Source organism: Bos mutus, chromosome 2 (genome assembly GCF_027580195.1).
Source record: "Bos mutus isolate GX-2022 chromosome 2, NWIPB_WYAK_1.1, whole genome shotgun sequence".
In the NCBI taxonomy this organism is placed as follows: domain Eukaryota; kingdom Metazoa; phylum Chordata; class Mammalia; order Artiodactyla; family Bovidae; genus Bos; species Bos mutus.
Window position 1 is genome coordinate 36,820,483 of NC_091618.1, and position 23,468 is coordinate 36,843,950.

The following is a 23,468-nucleotide window of genomic DNA, read 5'->3' on the forward strand; positions in this document are numbered from 1 at the left end:
TGTTGCTTCCTGACCTCCATATAGGTTTCTCAAGAGACAGGTCAGGTGTTCTGGTATACCCATCTCTCAGAATTGTTCACAGTTTATTGTGATCCACACAGTCAAAGGTTTTGGCACAGTCAATAAAGCAGAAATAGATATTTTTCTGGAACTCTCTTGCTTTTTTGATGATTCAAAGGATAGTGGAAATTAGATCTCTGGTTCCTCTGCCTTTTCTAAAACCAGCTTGAACATCTGGAAGTTCACGGTTCACGAATTGCTAAAGCCTAGTTTGGAGAATTTTGAGCATTACTTTACTAGTGTGTGAGATGAGTGGAACTGTGTGGTAGTTTGAACATTCTTTGCATTGCCTCTCTTTGGGATTGGAATGAAAACTGAACTTTCCCAGTCCTGTGGCCACTGCTGAGTTTTCCAAATTTGCTGGCATATTGAGTGCAGCACTTTCACAGCATCATCTTTTAGGATTTGAAAGAAGCAGCAACTGCACAGCCCAAGAGCGGCCGAAAGGAGCTACCCCACGTCCAAGGTAAGGAGCAGCGGCTGTGCTTTGCTGGAGCAGCGTGAAGAGATACCCCAAGTCCAAGGTAAGAGAAACCCAGGTAAGAGGGTAGGCACTGAGAGAGGGCATCAGAGGGCAGACAGACTGAAACCACAATCTCAGACAACTTAGCCAATCTGAAGTAGGTTAGCATTTCATAAACTTTGGCAGATTGGGGCAAGTGGTAGTTATTAATGTTATTCAACTCACATAATATACTGACAAATTATTTTCCCAATAAAATTAAATACAGATCCAACATTTAAAATATAATGATTGAATTAAATAATTAAGAATTCTTTAATTCTTAAGGGTCAGAGTAAATGTTTTTACTCTTTTTAAAATTGCATTATCATGTGCTAAACTACTAAAAGAAATACAGAATTAATTCTTTTATCACTTAGTTTCAGCTTTCTTTAGAAACAAACCTAGAATAATCTATACATAATTACCAAATATCTCAGTTGTAAGCATTTGTGTTTATCTTAGCATGAAATAACTTTGTAATTAAATCAACAGCTTTCTTCTTGAATCAAACACATATTGGAATATATACTGACTTACTCGTCAATATCCTACAGAGCTAATTTCATATAAAAATGATAGCTACCACTTACTGAGTGCTTAATTTGTACAGTTCCTGTGATAAGTACTTTAGAATAATTGTTCTAATTTACTGATGAGGAAATGAATTTCCTATTAGAGAACTTAACTGAATTTCCTAGGATTTCACACTTGGATCTGCACAAACTGGCTGAGGATCAAAAATTTTATGTCTGAAATTCCAGTTTTTGTGTTCTTTAATATTACACTAGAAAAGTTGAAGACTTCTAATTTAATTAATAAATGAAAACACAGACACATTTAACACAGCCATTCTTCTTCAGAGATAACAGGCATTCCAAGTTATAATTGGTTTACTTCAAGGAATATTTAGTGTTTCCTCTTGATAACACCATGGTTGAGGAGGGTAACATGGTGATTAGAATTACATGGCCTAGTTTCTGAAGCAAGTTTTATGACAGTGAGTTCATATTATGTTCAGTGGCAAGATTATTTGTTATGGTTTCAGTTCAGTTCAGTCACTCAGAGTGTCCAACTCTTTGCAACCCCATGGAATGCAGCGTGCCAGGCTTCCCTGTTCATCACCAACTCCCAGAGCTTGCTCAGACTCATGTCCATTAAGTCAGTGATGCCATCCAACCATCTCATCTTTTGTTGTCCCCTTCTCCTCCTGCCTTCAATCTTTCCCAGCTCCAGGGTTTTTTCCAGTCAGTCAATCTTCACATAGGATGCCCAAGGTATTGGAGTTTCAGCTTCAGTATTAGTCCTTGCAATGAATATTCAGGACTGATTTCCTTCAGGATTACTAGTTTGAACTCCTTGCAGTGCAACGAATGCTCGGTCTTCTCCAACACCACAGTTCAAAAGCATCAATTCCTCAGCGTTCAGTCTTCTTTATGCTACAACTCTCACATACATACAAGATTTCTGAAAAAATTATTTTTTACTAGATGAACATTTGTCAGCAAAGTAATGTCTCTGCTTTTTAATATGCTGTCTAGGTTGCTAATACAGTTTTGCCAAGAGAACACACTGGTCATAGCAAACATCCTCTTCCAACAACACAAAAGAAGACTCTACACATGGACATCACCAGATGGTCAACACTGAAATCAGATTGATTATATTCTTTGCAGCCAAAGATGGAGAAGCTCTATATAGTCAGCAAAAACAAGACTGAGAGCTGACTGTGGCTCGGATCATGAATTCCTTATTGCCAAATTCAGACTTAAATTGAAGAAAGTAGGGAAAACCACTAGACCATTCAGGTATGACTTAAATCAAATCCCTTATGATTAGACAGTGGAAGTGAGAAACAGATTTAAGGGCCTAGATCTGATAGATAGAGTGCCTGATGAACTATGGATGGAGGTTCATGACATTGTACAGGAGAAAGGGATCAAGACCATCCCCATGGAAAAGAAATGCAAAAAAGCAAAGTGGCTGTCTGGGGAGGCCTTACAAATACCTGTGAAAAGAAGAGAAGTGAAAAGCAAAGGCGAAGAGGAAAGATATAAGTATCTGAATGCAGAGTTCCAAAGAATAGCAAGGAGAGATAAGAAAGCCTTCCTCAGTGATCAATGCAAAGAAATAGAGGAAAACAACAGAATGGGAAAGACTAGAGATCTCTTCAAGAAAATTAGAGGTACCAAGGGAACATTTCATGCAAAGATGGGCTCTGTAAAGGACAAAAATGGTATGGACCTAACAGAAGCAGAAGATATTAAGAAGAGGTGGCAAGAATACACAGAAGAACTGTACAAAAAAGAGCTTCATGACCCAGATAATCATGATGGTGTGATCACTCACCTAGAGCCAGACATCCTGGAATGTGAAGTCAAGTGGGCCTTAGAAAGCATCACTACAAACAAAGGTAGTGGATTTGATGGAATTCCAGTTGAGCTATTTCAAATCCAGAAAGATGATGCTGTGAAAGTGCTGCACTCAATATGTCAGCAAATTTGAAATACTCAGCAGTGGCCACAGGACTGGAAAAGGTCAGTTTTCATTCCAGTCCCAAAGAAAGGCAGTGCCAAGGAATGCTCAGACTACCACACAATTGCACTCATCTCACACGCTAGTAAAGTAATGCTCAAAATTCTCCAAGCCAGGCTTAAGCAATATGTGAACCGTGAACTTCCAGATGTTCAAGCTGGTTTTAGAAAAGGCAGAGGAACCAGAGATCAAATTGCCAACATCTGCTGGATCATTGCAAAAACAAGAGAGTTCCAAAAACAAAAACCATCTATTTCTGCTTTATTGACTATGACAAAACCTTTGACTGTTTGTATCACAATAAACTGTGGAAAATTCTGAAAGAGATGGGAATACCAGACCACCTGACCTGCCTCTTGAGAAACCTTTATGCAGGTCAGGAAGAAACCTATATGCAGGTAAGGTTAGAACCGGACATGGAAAAACAGATTGGTTCCAAATAGGAAAAGGAGTACATCAAGGCTGTATATTGTCACCCTGCTTATTTAACTTATATGCAGAGTACATCATAAGAAACGCTGGGCTGGAAGAAGCACAAGCTGGAGTCAAGATTGCTGACTTGACTGATATGCAGATGACACCACCCTTATGGCAGAAAGTGAAGAGGAACTAAAGAGCCTCTTGATGAAAGTGAAAGAGGAGAGTGAAAAAGTTGGCTTAAAGCTCAACATTCAGAAAATGAAGATCATGGCATCCAGTCCCATCACTTCATGGGAAATAGATGGGGAAACAGTGGAAACAGTGTCAGACTTTATTTTTTTGGGCTCCAAAATCACTGCAGATGGTGATTGCAGCCATGAAATTAAAAGACATTTACTCCTTGGAAAGAAAGTTATGACCAACCTAGATAGCATATTCAAAAGCAAAGACATTACTTTGCCAACAAAAGTCCATCTATTCAAGGCTATGGTTTTTTCAGTAGTCATGTATGGATGTTAGAGTTGGACTGTGAAGAAAGCTGAGCACTGAAGAATTGATGCTTTTGAACTGTGGTGCTGGAGAAGACTCCTGAGAGTCACTTGGACTGCAAGGACGTCCAACCTGTCCATTCTAAAGGAGATCAGTCCTGGGTGTTCATTGGAAGGACTGATGCTGAAGCTAAAACTCCAATACTTTGGCCACCTCATGTGAAGAATTGACTCACTGGAAAAGACCCTGATGCTGGGAGGGATGGGGGCAGGAGGAGAAGGAGACGACAGAGGATGAGATGGCTGGATGGATTCCCTGTCTCTATGGACATGAATGTGAGTGACCTCTGGGTTTGGTGATGGACAGGGAGGCCTGGTGTCCTGCGATTCATGTGGTCACAAAGAGTCAGACACGACTGAAAGACTGAACTGAACTGAGGTTGGTCATAGCTTTTCTTCCAAACAGCAAGCATATTTTAATTTCATAACTGCAGTCACCATCTACAGTGTTTTTGGGGCCCAAGAAAATAAAGTCTGTCACTGTTTCCCTTGTTTCCTGATCTATTTGCCATGACGTGATGGGTCAGATGCCATGATCTTTGTTTTTTGAATGTTGATTTTTATACCAGCTTTTTCACTCTCCTCTTTCACTTTCATCAAGAGGCTCTTTAGTTCCTCTTCATTTTCACCCATAAGTGTGGTGTCATCTGAATATCTGAGGTTATTGATATTTCTCCCAGCAATCTTGATTCCAGCTTGTGCTTCATTCAGCCTGGCAAGTAAGTTATAACTTACTTCTAACTGAAAAGAAGTAAATGGGGTAATGGATTCATGTTGTATGCACAGTGATTGTTCTTAATCTTCCTCGTGCCCTAATACACTTAATAGGTTGTATTCATCTTAGTAACACTGAATCATGACTGTGGTATTTCTTAGGCTGGGGGTTTCCTTTTTATCACCCACTCTCTATTTACCTGTTACATTTTTGGGCAAAAATCTCTCAAGGTAGAATGATGCAAAAATATGTTCAAGAGAGAATAATAATGAGAGGATATGTACAGAAATAATTATAAAATTTGTATATTTGTGTGGTAAAATCATGGAGTTTTTCCTTTTTTTTCCTCCAAATCTCATGAAATGTTTTAAATTTTACTTATAAGTTTTGAAAATTAACTTCTATTTTTAAAGACCTATAATATTCTGGGATCTATTCATTATATGAGGTTGGCAATTTTCTATCATTTTTGACTTAATAAAAATTATAATATTTGGTTCAAAAATAACCAAGGGAGGCAAGCTCCCTGTTTACTTTTTGGACAAGCAAGTAGTCCAACAAATGGACAAATGGTCATCAGAACATTTAAGGGGATTTTCCATGCAATTAAGTAATACTGCCTTATGATTCAACTCATCTTTTTTTTCCACACCCTGCTAAAAATCATGACTTTAGACTATGTGTTTCTTGTTTATGACTAGAATCATAATAAACAATATTGAAGGATTAAAAAAAAAAAACCATTTACTTGTTCTCATACAGAATAAATAGTGGGATGAAAAAGGGGGGAAAAAAAAGTGAAAGTGGAAATATTGTTACACTGCTCATCAAAACGAGTTTAACTACAAAAAAGGAAGAGTTAATCTTAAGCAGCAGATAGAAAAAACTAACTACTCAGAAGAATTTAGGATAAAATAAACCAGTGCTGATCTTCCTGATAGAATCCTTGCTCTATTGCCTAGAAAAATGTACCTCAGCAGTCTATGGTTCTTGGTCTTTTACTATTACTGTTATTATTTCTGTCTCCTTAATTGCTTGGAGTCTTTGAACATCCTTACCTAGGTAGATAAATATGTAAATATATGTGTGTGTATATATATGTGTGTATATATATATATATATATTACTGTGAAAGTGAAACCAAACTCTATATACATTCTTTTTCTTTGTATACAGACTGAATTCTAAGAACAAAAAAATTACAGGGTGATGAAGTAATGAAGAAAAAATTTCCTTTATGTTTAGGTCTGTAGAGTTTAAGGAATTGAGCCAGAAACCTATAACTAGCAAACTTTCACTTCTCTATGTTTGCCTCCATGTGACAGCGAGGGAGAGACAGAGAGAGACAGAGAGACAGGGATATACAGAGAGAGACGGGTCAAGGGATAGGGGTTGGGAGGAAGGATAAGTCAACAAGAAAATTAGGGATAGCACTGAAACTATATTTGCTATGGTCACGTTACCCAACTTTACAAATTAACCAAAATAACCTTATGTATCATCATTTATGATTTTTTTTTCATATAAGGCATCTCTTAAGAGATAATCCTGAAATGATTTGCACGGCTGAGAGAAATCACTGTCTTGAACAACTTTCTTCAGAGGAATGAGAGAGTCAGTTCCTAGGCAGGTTGATAGAGAGTCTAGGGGTCCCCAAGGAGGGAGGGGTCTGGAATTCTCAAGGAGGAAGAAAGGACAAACTTTTTTCTTTCTCCACATTCCTTAGGATTATATAACAATAATGTATCCTGCCTGAGGACAGTCTCTGGATTAAACCTTCTGTTATTTTAAAATGTTAATTATGGGAGTAGACCTGGTCTTTACAAGGATGTATCTTGCCTGAGGACAGTGTTATCTTAAAATGTAAATTATGGGAGTAGGTCTGATGAGGTCTTTACAACCTACGAAAATCCATTCTTTGGATTATATAACCTCATTGTTAACACTAGCAAGCGGGTACTCTTTCTGCCCTCTTCTGATGCCTATGTCAGAAGCTTTTTCTATCTCCTTTATACTTTAATAAAACTTTATTACACACACACACACACAAAAAAGAATAACTCATTCTGCTTCCGATAATACCAAACTTATCACGCACTTTTACTCTCAATTGTGAACGTTAATATACAGTGTTGTAAAAACTCTATTACCCAGAAAATTCTATTAGAAGAAGATACATATTACAGTCAGATGATGGCAGACAAAAAAGCAGCAATTTGTTTCCATAATGCATATTTTTTTCAGTGAACTCAGACTTAGATAATGCATGTTATTAATCCCATATTATACAGGAAACCTTAAAGAACTCAGATTTATTTTAGGGCTGTAGAGAGATTTTGGCAGTGCTAGGAAATAACTTAGAATTTATGCTCTTATATTTTCTTTCTATACTTATCAGAATCCCCAAATACAAAGGTATCTTTCTAAAAGTCCAAGAAAAGAAACCATTCACTGCAAATCAGAAAGCATACAGCATTCTGGCATGTGGATAAAACTGTTATTCAGAGCTCTCTGATCTTTCATGTTTAGTATAACTACATGTTTGTTATGATTTGGTGTGCGGAATATCATCGATCAGAAGCTTTTCGCTTTTCCTGTGTTATCTAATGGCAGTGATTTCTGTGCATTGTGTAAATATTTCAGGGCCCAATGAGAGTGAAAATTATTTCTCAAATGCATTATGAAGAATATTCTGAGGAATACCAGAGCTGTAGCCAACTTTCATCCAACTTCTTATAAGTTCAAATATTAAATTAAAGGTAGGTTGGACAGGGAGCTAAGAGAAAAGAATGGTTGTGGATCACTCATCATTTTTGCAAAGAATAATTCATGTACAGAATTGTGTTCCAATTAACTCAGCAGTTCTCCCATCTGTAAAACTGTTTTTTGTTTTTTTTTTCTTGTTCAACAAATACATGAAGTTCTAGCAAAATACATTAGTAGGGTAATAAATCATTTCTTGGAATCACATTAAAGATACAAATTTTTAGTATATAGATCCTGTACATTTTTAAGACTATATACCAAAGTATTTTATTTTTCTTGATGTGATTGTGAAAAAGAAAAATTGTTCTGACAGTTTTAAAGTGATAAGGAAGACTAAGAATATTGTAATAAGGGTCAATTCTATTGCAACTGGGGAGAAACACTAGGCTTAACTCCAAATATAAGAATAAATGGGGATTTATAGTCAATGAGCAGAATGAGGGAGACAGTGGATGGAAAATTAATGAGAAGACATCAAGGGTAGAGGGATTCTTGGTAAACTGGCTTAACAAAATTTTTCACTAAAGTCAGGATGAGGGTATACACATCAAGAGTGATGGATGATGAACTTGATAATATTAGGTGTCATGAGGCATCAAGGGTAGGAGGATTCTTGTTAAACTGACTTAGCAGGATTCTCTGCTGAAAATAAAGTTTGAGATCTAATAGAGGAGAGGCTCAAAGGAACCTAAAGTTTGGTCAAAGAACCATTTTAAATTATAATAGTATTGGGGGTTTTACTTAATTTTTACATGTTAATTGTTGAAATTTGTTTTTCAATCCCAAATTCATGTCTGACTCTTTGTGACCCCATGAAGTGCAGCACATCAGGCTTCCCTGCTCTTTTCTGTCTTCCAGAGTTTGCACAAACTCATGTCCATTGAGTCCGTGATGACGTCTAGCCATCTCATTCTCTGTGCCCCATTCTCTTCTTGCCCTCAATCTTTCCCAGCATCAGAGTCTTTTCCAATGAGTTGGCCCTTCACATCAGGTAGCCAAATATTGGAGCTTCAGCTTCAGCATCAGTCCTTCCAATTAATATTAATGGTTGATTTCCTTTAGGATGGACTGGTTTAATCCCCTTTCTGTCCAAGTGACTCTGAAGAGCCTTCTTCAGCACAACAATTCAAAAGGATCAATTCCTTGGTGCTCAGCCTTCTTTATGGACCAACTTTCATATCCATACATGACTACTAGAAAAACCATAGCTTAGACTATTTGGACCTTTGTCGGCAAAGTAGTGTGTCTGCTTTTAAATATGCTGTCTAGGTTGGTCATAGCTTTCCTTCCAAGGAGTAAGTGTCTTTTAATTTCATGGCTGCAGTCACTGTCTGCAGGGATTTTAGAGCCCAAGGAAATAAAATCTGTCACTGTTTCCACTTTTCCCCCATCTATTGCTATGAAATGATGGTATGGTCTTAGTTTTTTGAATGCTGAATTTTAACGCAGTATTTTCACTCTCTTTCACCCTCATCAAGAGGCTCTTTAATTCCTCTCTGCATTTTGCAATTAGAGTGGTGTAATCTGCATATCTAAGGTTGTTGATATTTCTCCCAGCAATTTTGATTCCAGGTTGTGAGTCATCCACCCCAGCAATTTGCATGATGTACTCTACATGTAAGTTAAATAAGCACGGTGACAATACACACCCTTGATGTACTCCTTTCCCAATTTTGAACCAGTCCACTGTTATATGTCTGGTTTTACCTGTTGCTTCTTGACCTGCATACAGGTTTCTCAGGAGCCAGGTAAGGTAGTTGGGTATCCCCATCTTTTTAAAAATTTTCCAGTTAGTAGTGATCTACACAGTCAAAGGCTTTAGCATAGTCAATGAAACAGAAGTAGTTTTTTTTTTTTTTTTAATTCTCTTGCTATTTCTATGATCCAGAGAATGTTTGCAATTTGATTTCTGGTTCCTCTGCCTTTTGTAAATCCAGTTTGCACATCTGGAAGTTCTCAGGTCACGTACTGTTGAAGCCTAACTTGAGGGATTTTGAACATTGCTTGCTAGCATGTGAAATGAGTGCAATTGTGTAATAGTTTGAAAATTCTTTGGCATTACCTTTCTTTGAGATTGAAATGAAAACTGACTTTTTCCCATCTTGTGGCCATTGCTGTTTTCCAAATTTGTTGGCATATTGAGTGCAGTAATTTAACAGAATCATCTTTTAGGATTTAAAACAGCTCAGCTGGAATTCCATCACCTCCACTAGCTTTGTTTGTAGTAATGCTTCCTAATGCCCACTTGACTTCACACTTCAGGATGTGTGGCTTTAGGTGAATGCCCACACCATGGTAGTTATCCAAGTCATTAAGACTTTTCTTTTGGTATAATTCTTCTGTATATTCTTGCTACCTCTTCTTAATCTCTTCTTGTCTGTTAGGGTTCTTGCTGTTTCTATTCCTTATTGTGCCCATCTTTGTATGAAATGTAACCTTGGTATCTCCAATTTTCTTGAAGAGATCTCTAGGCTTTCCCCCTTTAAAAACTTTTGCCTTTTATTTCTTTGCATTGTTCACTTAAGACTTTCTTATCTTTCCTTGCTATTCTCTGGAACTCTGAATTGAGTTGGGTTAATCTTTCCCTTTCTCCTTTGTCTTTTGCTTCTCTTCTTTTCTCAGCTACTTGTAAGGCATTGTCAGAATACCACTTTGCCTTCTTGCATTTCTTTTTCTTGAAGTGAAGTGAAGTCGCTCAGTTGTGTCCGACTCTGTGACCCCAAGGACTGTAGCCTACCAGGCTCCTCTGTCCATGGGATTTTCCAGGTAGTAGTACTGGAGTGGATTGCCATTTCCTTCTCCAGGGGATCTTCCCAACCCAGGCAGTAGTACTGGAGTGGATTGCCATTTCCTTCTCCAGGGGATCTTCTCAACCCAGGGATCGAACCCGGGTCTTCCGCATTGTAGACAGACGCTTTACCATCTGAGCCACCAGGGGAGTCCACCACCTCCCTTACAATTGTTATGAGTCTCCATCCATAGTTCTTCGGGCACTCTGTCTATCACATCTAATCCCTTGAATCTATTCATCACTTCCCCTATATAAGGGTAAGGGATTTAATTTAGGTCATACTTGAAAGGTCTAGTGGTTTTCTCTCATTTCTTCAATTTAAGCCTGAATTTTGCAATAAGGAGTTCATGATCTGAGCCACAGTCAACTCTCAGTCTTGTTTTTGCTAACTGTATAGTGTTTCTCTATCTTTGGCTGAAAAGGATATAATCAACCTGGTTTCAGTGTTGATCATTTTGACTTTCTTTTTCCTTGGATGTGGGGTGTCTGTTTTTTGGTTTCAACATCCTCCTCTCGATGGTTTTCAATAGCTAGTTGCAATTTTGGGATTCTTGTGCAAGAAGATGAGTTGAGTACAGAGCCTTCCACTCTGCCATCTTGAACTCTACTCCTTGTTAGTATATAGAAACACTATTGATTTTCATACGTTGAACTTGTATCCTGAAACTTGGCTGAACTGACCTATTTGTTCCAGAATTTTTATGCATGTGATTATTTGCTTTAAACCAAATTCATGGGATTCTCAAAATCATCTCTTTCTGAATTGATTTCATTTATGATTCAATACTTTCAATTACAAATTACTTTTTAGACATGAATAATTGTACCCACAATTTTGATAACTGGCTTCACAGTTGGATATGGAAGGTGTACATGAGAAAGGTGAGGTTTGACCAATTGGAGCCCTCACCATTGACCAAAGTGTTGGATGCTTCAGGTCAGGGTCTTTGGTTTACGAGACTAAGGAGGCTGGCTGATGATAAGCCTAAGGCAGTGCTCTGTGATGATACCATAGCCTGTTTCTTGATTGCAGTGGTGGTAACAGAAATTTCAACATCTGATAAAATGACATAAAACCAAATGCACACACTGTGACAGTTTTAATTTCTTTGTTTTGATAGTGATTATGATTAAGATGTGATGATGGGGGTAAAATCTCTCTGCTCTTTTCCAAATTCCTGTGAAACTGTAACTGTTTCAAAATAAAAACTTTAAAAAATTATTATAGTCTATTTTAATTTATCAAGGGCCCACTCATTGTTGTTATTTAAAAAAAAAACTCTCATAGAAAATGCATGTATTCTTTGAAATGAATATTAAAATTATTTTGTGAAGTCCTAAAAATGAAAGTAGATTTCATTGGCATCATGTTACACTGACAGGTTATTTGAATGGGAGAACTGGAAACCCTATAATATGGTCCTCCTATTCTTGTAGTTATCAACTGGAATGGATAGTACCACTGACCACATGGCCTTTGCAGCTTCAGCAATGGAGGCATAGAAGTCTAGCAGAGGAAACATGTGCAACTCAGTTCACTATGTAAATGCTTCCTTTCACTAGTAAAGAAGTTCATGGAATCAGATAAGTATGAAAGTGTTAATAAAAAATCTGTCAAGAAAGATAAAGCTCTTTTATGGAATTAATAATTCATCAAGATGAGATACCTTGCTTCTCCTGTGGGGATTTAATAAAATTATCTTTATTAATAACAATGTTTTTGCAAATCATAGAATATTTTATACAAAGAAATACATGGGATTTGTAATCTTAGCTCATGGCTATGTTTATTTTTTTTTCTCTAGTTCCATAATTTTACCATGCTCTAATTCTTAGAATAGTGTTTTGCACCTTCTATAAAAGTTAAGTGTGGATCTTGGTGAGAAACACACACTGAATGTAACTTTAAGCACTGATCCAATCACCTCTGATTAAAAGTGTCTTGTAGATTGAGACAATTAAATTCACTCTTTTAACATGGTCTGGAACAACCTATGTAATATGGCCACTGCCTATTTCATGGATATCCCCTCATTCTGTTATTCCACTTAGTCTATAAATATTTATTAATATCACTTTATCCTAGTTACTCTTCTGGGTGCTGGGCATCCTAGAGTGAAAAGACAGGCACCATGTTGTACCTGCTTTCATGGAGTGAACCTTCTGGTATGGATAACCAGATTTGCAAGTCAATGCATGTTTGCTTTTCCATATGTTTATTCCTATAAAACATTATTGAAGGGCAAAAAAGAAGCACTTTCTTTATTCCCAACTGACTGTCAGTTTTTATCTGCAGCCTTTTGGCTAAAGGAGTTAGAGATTATAGTCACAGCACTGCTGTTAGAAAGAAACAAGCAAACATTTTTAGACTGTATGTCACTACATTCAAGGTCCAAGGGAATGTGTAACTAGTGTCACATTTTGTCATGTGCCCACCACTTGGCCAGGGAATATTGAAGCATCTTGGCTGATCATACTACCAACATTATTTCAAGGGAGGGGAGGATACTTTCCCACAAGAAGATCAGAGTGCTATTTCAGGTGCGGTGGCTGCCATGACAGTTACAAAAGGCATACTTCCAGCTTGTTCTTCTGTGAAGGCAGGGCATGCATTATGGTGCCAGTTCTACAAATGGAGAATCTGAAAACTTCAACGCTCAATTGCACAAGGCTAAAGCGGTTGTAAATGACATGGCTAAGGTTGGAAGATGTTTTAACTTCAGATCTAGTGTGTGTGTCACTATCAGAAATTATTGAACTGAGGCTCAAAAAGGAGCTTTAATGAATTTGCGAAACTCTTGAAACAACAGGCCAAATGTTGTTTGTAGGTTTGGATAGGAGAAAGTGGTCTGGGTATTTAATTGGATTCCTTTATTCAATATTATTTTTATTGAAGTATAGTTGATTTATAATGTTATGTTAATTTCTGCTGCACAGCAAATTGGGCTGTACATATATATATATATATACACACACACACACTTTTTAAAAATAGTCTTCTCCTTTATGGTTTATCAAAGGATATTGAATAATCGGTTGAATATAGTTCCCTTGCTAATTAGATTCTTAAAAGGTTTATGACCAAAGAAAATAAAGTAATAATTATAAAGTTAAGAACTACTGCATGCATACTGCATCTATTGAAAGGAAGTAAGGAAATCCTCTATCACTATGCAGCTCACATCTTCCTCTTTCATGTATGAGCTGCTGCTGCTGCTGCTGCTGCTGCTGCTAAGTCGCTTCAGTCATGTCTGACTCTGTGTGACCCCATAGATGACAGCCCACCAGGCTCTTCCGTCCCTGGGATTCTCCGGGCAAGAACATTGGAGTGGGTTGCCATTTCCTTCTCCAATGCATGAAAATGAAAAGTAAAAGTGAAGTCCCTCAGTCATGTCCGACTCTTAGCGACCCCATGGACCACAGCCTACCAAGCTCCTCCTTCCATGGGATTTTCCAGAAAAGAGTGGGGTGCCATTGCCCTGGGGTGGGGGGCTATGAGAATTTAAAACAAACCTGTGAACTTGGTAATGCATTCCATCACTTACCACTAGTTTGGGATTAATGACACACTTTCTGGGAAGCACCCATAGGAGCCTCTTTGTAAGAGAAGGACTGCTTTGCTTGAGAGGTAATGACAAGCATCTACTCACTTCTACAATTCTTTAAATTATCTTTGCATGAACTTGGTTTAATATTTAGCCTCTACTCTTTCTAGTACTTGCTCAAGTAGGAGAAGAAGGTTGCTGATTTGTTTACAACTTTGTAGTGAAGGAACTTGGACCAGCTTGTTTCTTAGCTTCTGTAGGTGCCTCCAGGGAGAGCTGGGTGCTGGAGGAGATTAACCTTGAAGTGTGTACTTAAGTAATTAGATGGGAAGAGGGACTGGGGACTTATCCCTCAATAAACTTGCACTACTTTTAGGAAATCCAGTAAGTTAAGGATGCCCCAAGAAACCAAAACAAAGCATTTCTTCTCAGCTCTGAAAGTAAAACTATAAGTATAACAGATGTGAAAGTGCTTTCAAAAAGTAGTTAAAACACTAGAAAAAAAGTGATGGCTTATAATGGAAGCAATCCCCCTCCTTCCCCGTCGAATGCTACATTAGAATTTTGCATGCAGAAAACTGGCAGTAACAAAATACATTATTGAAAAAGAGCACCTAAGTAGGAGATGATTTAAGAGTGGTAAGTATTACAATTAAGAATTAGCTTACTTTGGTAGTGTTGCCTGCATTTATTTTTTCAGTGATTTTTATTTTCGGTACTTAAGGATGATATTTTCCCCTTTGGAGCCCAGAAATGAATATAGGTTAATTCTACTTGCATCTGGCTGAGTGCTCCAAGACTACTCCTGTGGGGTTGGGAATCAAGCAGAGATCAATTCACACAAAGCCCATCTTTGCTGACTCTATACTCATCTCTGACTTCTTACCCTTAGATAATAGTTAAAACTCAATTCTTGAGGGGAAAACAAAGCTACTGTTTCAGTTTCAGAATTCATTGTTCTGCATTTTCAGCATCTACGGGATGATTCCCAAAGACAGGACTCCTCCAGGTGCTCCCTTGTCCTTTCCCAAGAAAGGAATCTACATAAAGAGTCAAAATTAACACAGAGATTGGAATTCTCTTCTGGCATGCTTTTTTTTTTTTTATTTAAATTTTGTTGTATTTATTTTATTTTTTTTAATTTAATTTTGTTTTTTAACTTTACAATATTGTATTGGTTTTGCCATATATCGAAATGAATCCACCACAGGTATACATGTGATCCAGAGGGATGGCATGCTTTAAATTACATACAGATATAACCAACTACTGCTTTTCTATGGCCTTTCCCTAGAGTCACTTTTACTGTGCACATTAACTGGATCTCTTTTAATTTATCAGGCAAGAGTTTCCCCCCACCCTCTTAGGATATAGAAAGGGATTAAAATTAGTGAGTAAATGGGGGGCAAGGTTGGAGGGAGTAAGGCTTTGCTTACTACATTTTAAGGATGTTTGTCATATCCCCAGCATCTTTATTAAAGATCTATCAAAAATAAGCCCTGCTACAAGGGATGATTCAGTGATCTACCATAGCAAGTGAAATATCCTATAGCAGTCTGTCAAAACAGGGTCCCAGATCACAGCAGGAGCATCGCCTGGGAACTTATTAGAAATGCACATTCTTCAGTCACACCTAAGAATGGGATCCAGTAATTCCCTTTTTAACAAACCTCCCATCACTTTATGGCAAACAGATGGGGACATACTGAAAAAGTGACAGAGTTTATTTTCTTGGGCTCCAAAATCACTCTGGACAGTGACTGTAGCCATGAAATTAAAAGACATTTGCTCCTTGGAAGAAAAGCTATGACAAACCTAGACAGATTTTAGACAGTATTAAAAAACAGAGACATCACTTTGCCAACAAAGGTCCATATAGTCAAAGCTATGGTTTTTCCAGTAGTCATGTACGGATGTGAGTGTTGGACTATTAAGAAGTCTGAGTGCCCAAGAATTGATGCTTTTGAACTGGAGTATTGGAGAACTCCTGAGAGTCCCTTGGACTGCAAGGAGATCAAATCAGTCAGTCCTAAAATAAATCAACCCTATATTCATTGGAAGGACTGATGCTGAAACTGAAGCTCTATCTAATACTTTGGCCACCTGATGAGAAGATTCAACTCATTGGAAAAGACCCTGATGCTGGGAAAGATTGAAGGCAAAAGGAGAAGGGGCAACAGAGGATAAGATGTTTGGATGGCATCACCAATTCAATGGACACGAGTTTGAGCAAACGCCAGGAGACAGTGAAGGACAGGGAAGGCTGGCCTGCTGTACTTCATGAGGTTTGCAAAGAGTCAACTTTGCAAAGGTTGACTGAATGACTGAACAACAAAACAACAACCGGGTGATTCTGACACCCACTAATGTCTGAGATCATCTGCTCAAGTGAATAGCCATCTTCCTCTTTTCTTAAAATACCTGTATAAATATTTTTTTTTAATGAGATTAGTTTACTCTCATGAATCTTTTCATTTTTAGTATCACAAATTTTAGTTAAATCCATATTCAACTTTTATCTTATTGTAATTGTATTCACATAGATCTCTTCTAGGTTGTCTTCTCTGATTATATTTCCTTAAAAAAAATTCCTAGAGCTAATTATTGTCGTTTCCTGCATTCCATCAAATATTCTTCCCAAATCAACTAAGAGAAGCATAAAACTACCCAAATGCTATTTTGTATCTTGTCATATACATCAATCTCTGTTCTTACCTTCACCCACTGAGGGTACTTCCAGGAGACCTCTGTGTTCCTAGTGGGAGTATTTCTCCTTAGTGGTAAGCAGAGTTCTCCCTCTGGTTTTCCCTGTCTCTCCTGTGGGTCTCATTTCTGTTTCAACCATTGTTTCTCTCTTATTAACTCCTCTCTTTCTTTCTTCTCCCTGATAAAAGATGAATGAAAGTTAAACATTTTGAGTCTTTCTTATAGGAAAATGTTTTTAGCCTGTTCTTACACTGGAAGTTGGCAGTTTGGGGGTTGACCATTTCTTTCTAAGACAAACCACTGAAAAATGACATGGAAGCCTTGTGATTATGGTGGAAGTTGTCCACTGATGAACTTTGCTAGCAGATCTGATCCAGGAGGAACTCAGCTATGTAATTAGAGAACCATCCCAAGTCACTGTCTTTTGTCTTTCGCTATGGGCTGTTCAGTTCCCCCTAATAAGATTTTTTCAATTTCTTATCTTAGGGGAGAGGCGAAAGGTGGTGATTTTATGTCTGACTCCAAACCAAAGTTATTGGAGTCAAGCAGTATCCAGCAGGAAGAATTTTGCCTTTCAAGGCATAGCACTTTGCTTCTCAGATCAGCACCCACCCCTCCTGTATTTTGCAGAGTCCCCTAGATTCTGAAGCTGCTCTGACTCAGTTTATCTTCAGAAGAAACTTTCAGGATCCAGCAATCACCTGGCTGTGGAGAATCTAAAACTGCATATATCAACTTTTAAACAATGCGTCTTTAGCCCCACGTCGCACACATATTAGAGATAAGTGGTACTTTCACTTGCTGAGATTTCCTGGACTCATGCATCTTGAATAAGGTTAGTTCTCTTTGGAAGCCTCCTTGCAGACACTTGGTATTTAGCTTCCCTCTCTTTGTAAACATTAACTCAGAGCTGATGCAAAATATGAAAAGCATAGAGGCATGAAGTATTCATAAAGCAATATTGATAAATCGTAATGACTCGATGAAGGGATGGAGAAATCAGAAAGGAATACCAGCTGTGTAACTGAGTTGACAGTATTAGAATTTACTGAGCTAGATAACGTGCTGTGTGCTTTAGTTGCTCAGTCCTATCCTACTCTTTGCAACCCGAAGGCCTGTAGCCCACCAGGCTCTTCTGTCCATGGGATTTCCCAGGCAAGAATAGGTTGCCATTTCCTTACCGAAGAGACCTTCCCAACCTGGAGATCAAAGCTGCATCTCCTGCTTTGCAGGCAGTCTCCTGAAGTTCAGGCAGATTCTTTACCACTGAGCCAGCTGGGAAGCCCCTATGTAATAAGAGAGTGGTTTTGGTGTGTTCAGAATGTTGATACACTCAGTGCTTCATGTGCTGATTTTATGGTGCCTGTAGGTCTTGCAAACTAAAATGTCTACCAATGAGCTATACATACAGTTTTGTTTGACCAGAAAGTGACGTGTATCTAAGATAAACACTTGATACCTCTTAAGAAAAAGATGCTATGTTGTATATATATCAGTTCAGTTCAGTTCAGTTCAGTCACTCAGTCACGTCCGACTCTTTGCGACCCCATGAATCGCAGCATGCCAGGCCTCCCTGTCCATCACCAACTCCCGGAGTTCACTCAGACTCATGTCCATCGAGTCAATGATGCCATCCAGCCATCTCATCCTCTGTCGTCCCCTTCTCCTCCTGACCCCAATCCTTCCCAGCATCAGAGTCTTTTCCAATGAGTCAACTCTTCCCACGAGGTGGCCAAAGTACCGGAGTTTCAGCTTTAGCATCATTCCTTCCAAAGAAATCCCAGAGCTAATCTCCTTCAGAATGGACTGGTTGGATCTCCTTGCAGTCCAAGGGACTCTCAAGAGTCTTCTCCAACACCACAGTTCAAAAGCATCAATTCTTCAGCTCTCAGCTTTCTTAACAGACCAACTCTCACTTTCATACATGACCACAGGAAAAACCATAGCCTTGACTAGATGGACCTTTGTTGGCAAAGTAATGTCTCTGCTTTTCAATATACTATCTAGGTTGGTCATAACTTTGCTTCCAAGGAGTAAGCGTCTTTTAATTTCATGGCTTCAGTCACCATCTGCAGTGATTTTGGAGCCCCCCAAAATAAAGTCTGACACTGTATATATATGGAAGTAATTAAAATGAGTTATGGTACAAAGTACAAAAAGTGGACAATGGAACCAAGGGAAACTTTAACATTTAAAGGGACAGTTGAAATAATCCTATAAAAAGTTTAGATTTGCAAAGAAGCAGACTAAATTAGGTAGATGTATAAGAGATTTATTGTGGGAAATACCTGAAATACAGGTATTACAGGAAATACCTGTAAAGGATAAACATGAGAGAGTAAAGGAGTAGGAGGGGAGAAATGTCACACCAAGCTGTGGATCTGATATCTGTGAAAGGAGAAAGAGAAGGAAGGACTGAGTAGGAAGATGTCATGTGCAATTGATTCCTCCAAAAATTTTGGCTGAAACAATGGGAAGTTCCCCAGCATAGGCTGTCCTTTGGATGAGTCCTGGGCAGGCAGGAAACGGTGGGCACTGCTACCCAAAGTTCCCATGCTCATCATTAACTGGGAACAGCAAAAGAGGGGTGTGAACTTGGTTCAAATTCAGTGATGAATCCCAAATTGAAGCAGCTAGGGCTTCATCTATGCTTTCTGAGGCATGGTTTCCTGAAGAAAATTCAAAAGGCCTAGGTAAGCAAAAAGAGAGGAACTATTAATAGAAAGAAAGGCAGTACCAAAGCCACTAGAGGAAGTCATGTGTATTTATACTTAAAACTCTGTTATAAAAAGAAGTGATGGGTAAATTATCTTAAAACTGCAAATTTGAGCCTGAGACTTTCCCCTGTGAGACCTGTAGTTAATAGTAACATGCAAAAATGTGCATAATTGGAGGCAACATTAATATTGGGGAAAACCTAGTTCTGGAGAAGATGATGGATTGATTTTAAAGTTTAAAACCATTTATAATTTTCAAATATGCACTTTGAGTTGATTTGAAATATTTCATACTTGAGTTTCCTAATGGAGTTAATTAATCACAGCTGATTCCATTGCAAGCACAGCACCAACCAGAAGCAACATAGTCATAGAACAAATTAAAATCAAGGCATATCAGTACTATGTATTTAGTGATGTGGAGGGGATTTCTTTCCTAAACTTTGATTCTTACCTTATTAATTCATTGTATTTCAACATAGTTAGCAACTCAATTATGGCTACAGCCTTCATATAATTGCAACTAGTCAATTTCTGTATTATTATTCTTTTGTAATTTTAAAGTTATAGAATGTTTCTATTATCCTAATGGATGCATTCCTGAAAAAAAAAAATGAGTCCACATCTCATAAAAAAAACTCCCTGTATGCACGTAACTGTCAACCAGTGGTTCAGCAGCAGAGATCCATTTTCAGAGGTATGTTGGGATGTGTCTGCTATATATGCACAATGACACAGATAAGGAGGTTAAATAGAGAAAAGAAACGTTGAGGAAAATTTGTATTTATTGCAGATCACCTCTGTACCTGTAAGCTGAGTGCTGACTTCTCTAACGACCCATCCCTGCCAAGACTTTAGAGTGTCTGCTCTGCATAAGATGGGAGATAGATAAGGGGGTGTGGGCAGAGTCCAGGAAGGAAACCAAAAGAGTTAGGATGGCTCCTAGAGTGAGAGAATAGAGACGATGAAAGACAGTAGGACCCTCAGTTATCTGAGGTTATATGCCTTGTCCATTTTGGCTATTTTTCACGAGCACAGTAATGGCCTATTGGCAGAAATCGACAATTTGCAATTCTAATATTCAAAATTAAATGACTTTTGTTCTCAAATTGATTCCTGTTTTATTTTTATTAATTTTTTAATTTAATTAATTTATTTTAATTGGAGGCTAATTACTTTACAATATTGTAGTAGTTTTTCCATACATTGCATGAATCAGCCATGGGTGTACATGTGTTCCCCATCCTGAACCCCACTCCCACCTCCCTCCCCATCCCAGCCCTCAGAGTCATCCCAGTGCACCTGCCCTGAGCACCCTGTTTCATGCATCGAACCTGGTTCCTGTTTTAAACTAACTTCTGCAACCAGCTCAGATTATAAAATACAGAATAGCGCCACTTCCTTTAGTTAACCCATAGTTTTATCCTATTCTGGACACAGTATAGGTTTTCAAGACCTATTTGATGAGATTGAATTGTCACATAGTTTTAGATACTTAACCTCCGAGATGTTTAGTTTCTCTAATGTGATCCCTGCTCATATCCCCATTTGTTTCCAGTTGAGCAAAGCCCAGTGTGGACTCTTGAGGAGAAAGTCTGTCTTCAGCATCCCCCCAGGTCTAAGAGCTGTGACACACTTCTTTACAACTCTAAGTGAAAGGAGGTGGGTAGTGGCTTGGGGTCATTTACTGAAATCCAAACTGCCTCATTTTATACCTGATAATATACCAGCCAACCAGGCCTAACTGATTCTTCTGTGTGAAGTAGCTATAGATTTAGACATTCAAGAACAGGACAAAAGTGGGTCCCCACATCCACCACCACCAGACCTCCCACTGGCATCCAGTCCTCTGGTTTTACACAGAGATGCTATGAGAAAGCATCAAATTAGCAGAATTATATTTAATCTTTAAAATTTCCTAAATGTGTGTTTTTTTTTAAAAAAAAAAACAGAAGTATTGTATGATTTTATCTAAAAAGAGGATACTTTAAAAAGATAATTTGAGACTATTAAAAAAAAATTCAACTCAGCTCTCAAGGAGAGAAGTGAAGTGAAGTCGCTCAGTTGTGTCCGACTCTTTGCGACCCCAAGGACTGTAGCCTACAAGGCTACTCTGTTGATGGAATTTTCCAGGCAAGAGTACCGGAGTGGGTTGCCATTTCCTTCTCCAGGGCATCTTCCCGGCCAAGGGAAAGAACCTGGTCTCCTGCATTGCAGGCAGACACTTTACCGTCTGAGCCATGAGGGAAGCCCTCAAGTGACCTCTAATTCCATTTTTCTAAGAACTTGAGAAATATCAATAACCTCAGATATGCAGATGACACCACCCTTATGGCAGAAAGTGAAGAGGAACTCAAAAGCCTCTTGATGAAAGTGAAAGAGGAGAGTGAAAAAGTTGGTTTAAAGCTCAACATTCAGAAAATAAAGATCATGGCACCTGGTCCCATCACTTCATGGGAAATCGATGGGGAAACAGTGGAAACAGTGTCAGACTTTATTTTTCTGGGCTCCAAAATCACTGCAGATGGTGACTGCAGCCATGAAATTAAAAGACGCTTACTCCTTGGAAGGAAAGTTATGACCAACCTAGATAGCATATTGAAAAGCAGAGATAGTACCTTGCCAACAAAGCTTCTTTTAGTCAAGGCTATGGTGTTTCCATTGGTCATGTATGGATGTGAGAGTTGGACTCTGAAGAAAGCTGAGAACTGAAGGATTGATGCTTTTGAACTTTGGTGTTGGAGAAGACTCTTGAGAGATCCAACCAGTCCATCCTAAAGGAGAACAGTCCTCGGTGTTCACTGGAAGGACTGATGCTGAAGCTGAAACTCCAATACTTTGGCCACCTCATGCGAAGAGTTAACTCACTAGAAAAGACCCTGTTGCTTGGAGGGATTGGGGGCAGGAGGAGAAGGGGACGACAGAGGATGAGATGGCTGGATGGCATCACTGACTCGATGGACATGAGTTTGAGTGAACTCCGGGAGTTGGTGATGGACAGGGAGGCCTCGTGTGCTGTGATTCATGGAGTCGCAAGGAGTCGGACACGACTGAGTGACTGAACTGAACTGAAACTATGTGTGTGCATGTGTGTATGAGTGTAAAGGTTATGTTGAATTTAAATGTATGTATAATATACTCATATGTACATATGCATTTAAATATCTACATATATACACACATGTCATGTAATTGTAATAAACTTCTAAATACAAACCAGAGTTTCAAATTTTTAAATATGGTTAAGCACGTAGATTGGGTTTAGCTTGTTCTTATTTTTGACACTGGCAGAGCTTCAAAATCTTGAAGTTGCAAATAATTATTTTTGTTACAGTTGTGAAACATATGCAATTAGCGTGGTTTTAGGGACATATGTGATGGTGAGAACAATTGAAGTTATTAAGCTTCAGTGAATTTATTAAAGTGTTTACAGATCAGGGTGATTTTGTTTTGAACTGAATTCAGGTATCTCTCTAGAGATGGCATCAGTAATTCATCTGAATTTTCCATTACTGCTAACACTGAAAAAAGTAAGAAAAAGGTAATTAAAATTATAATTAAACCAACACTGAGAAATAACTTGAGACAGAAGAAGTTTATAAGTTCTGCAAAAGTTTCCTTTTTAGAGATGCTTTCAGATTTTTCAAAGATAAAGTAATGTTGGTTGGATATTGAGTATTTCTTCATGATGATCAAATATTCCCTGTTTACTTCCCATAGACGTTTCTACTGTCATCAAATTGGACATGCAAGTTTGAATTTTTTCTAGACTTCCACATTATATCAAATTTAAAATGTTGTAGAGCAGAGTTAGAAGTGAAATTCTTTTTATGGAGCAAAACATTAATATCATAAGTTATGTATATATATATATATATGCATGTATATATATATATATATTTCTGTATTCGTGAATGTATGGTGAATAAAGTATTAGTATTTAGTTCAGTTCAGTTCAGTCACTCAGTTGTGTCCAACTCTTTGCGACCCCATGAACTGTAGCACGCCAGGCCTCCCTGTCCATCACCAACTCCCGGAGTTCACTCAGACTCACGTCCATCGAGTCGGTGATGCCATCCAGCCATCTCATCCTCTGTCGTCCCCTTCTCCTCCTGACTTCCATTTTTCTCAGCATCAGGGTCTTTTCCAGTGAGTCAGTTCTT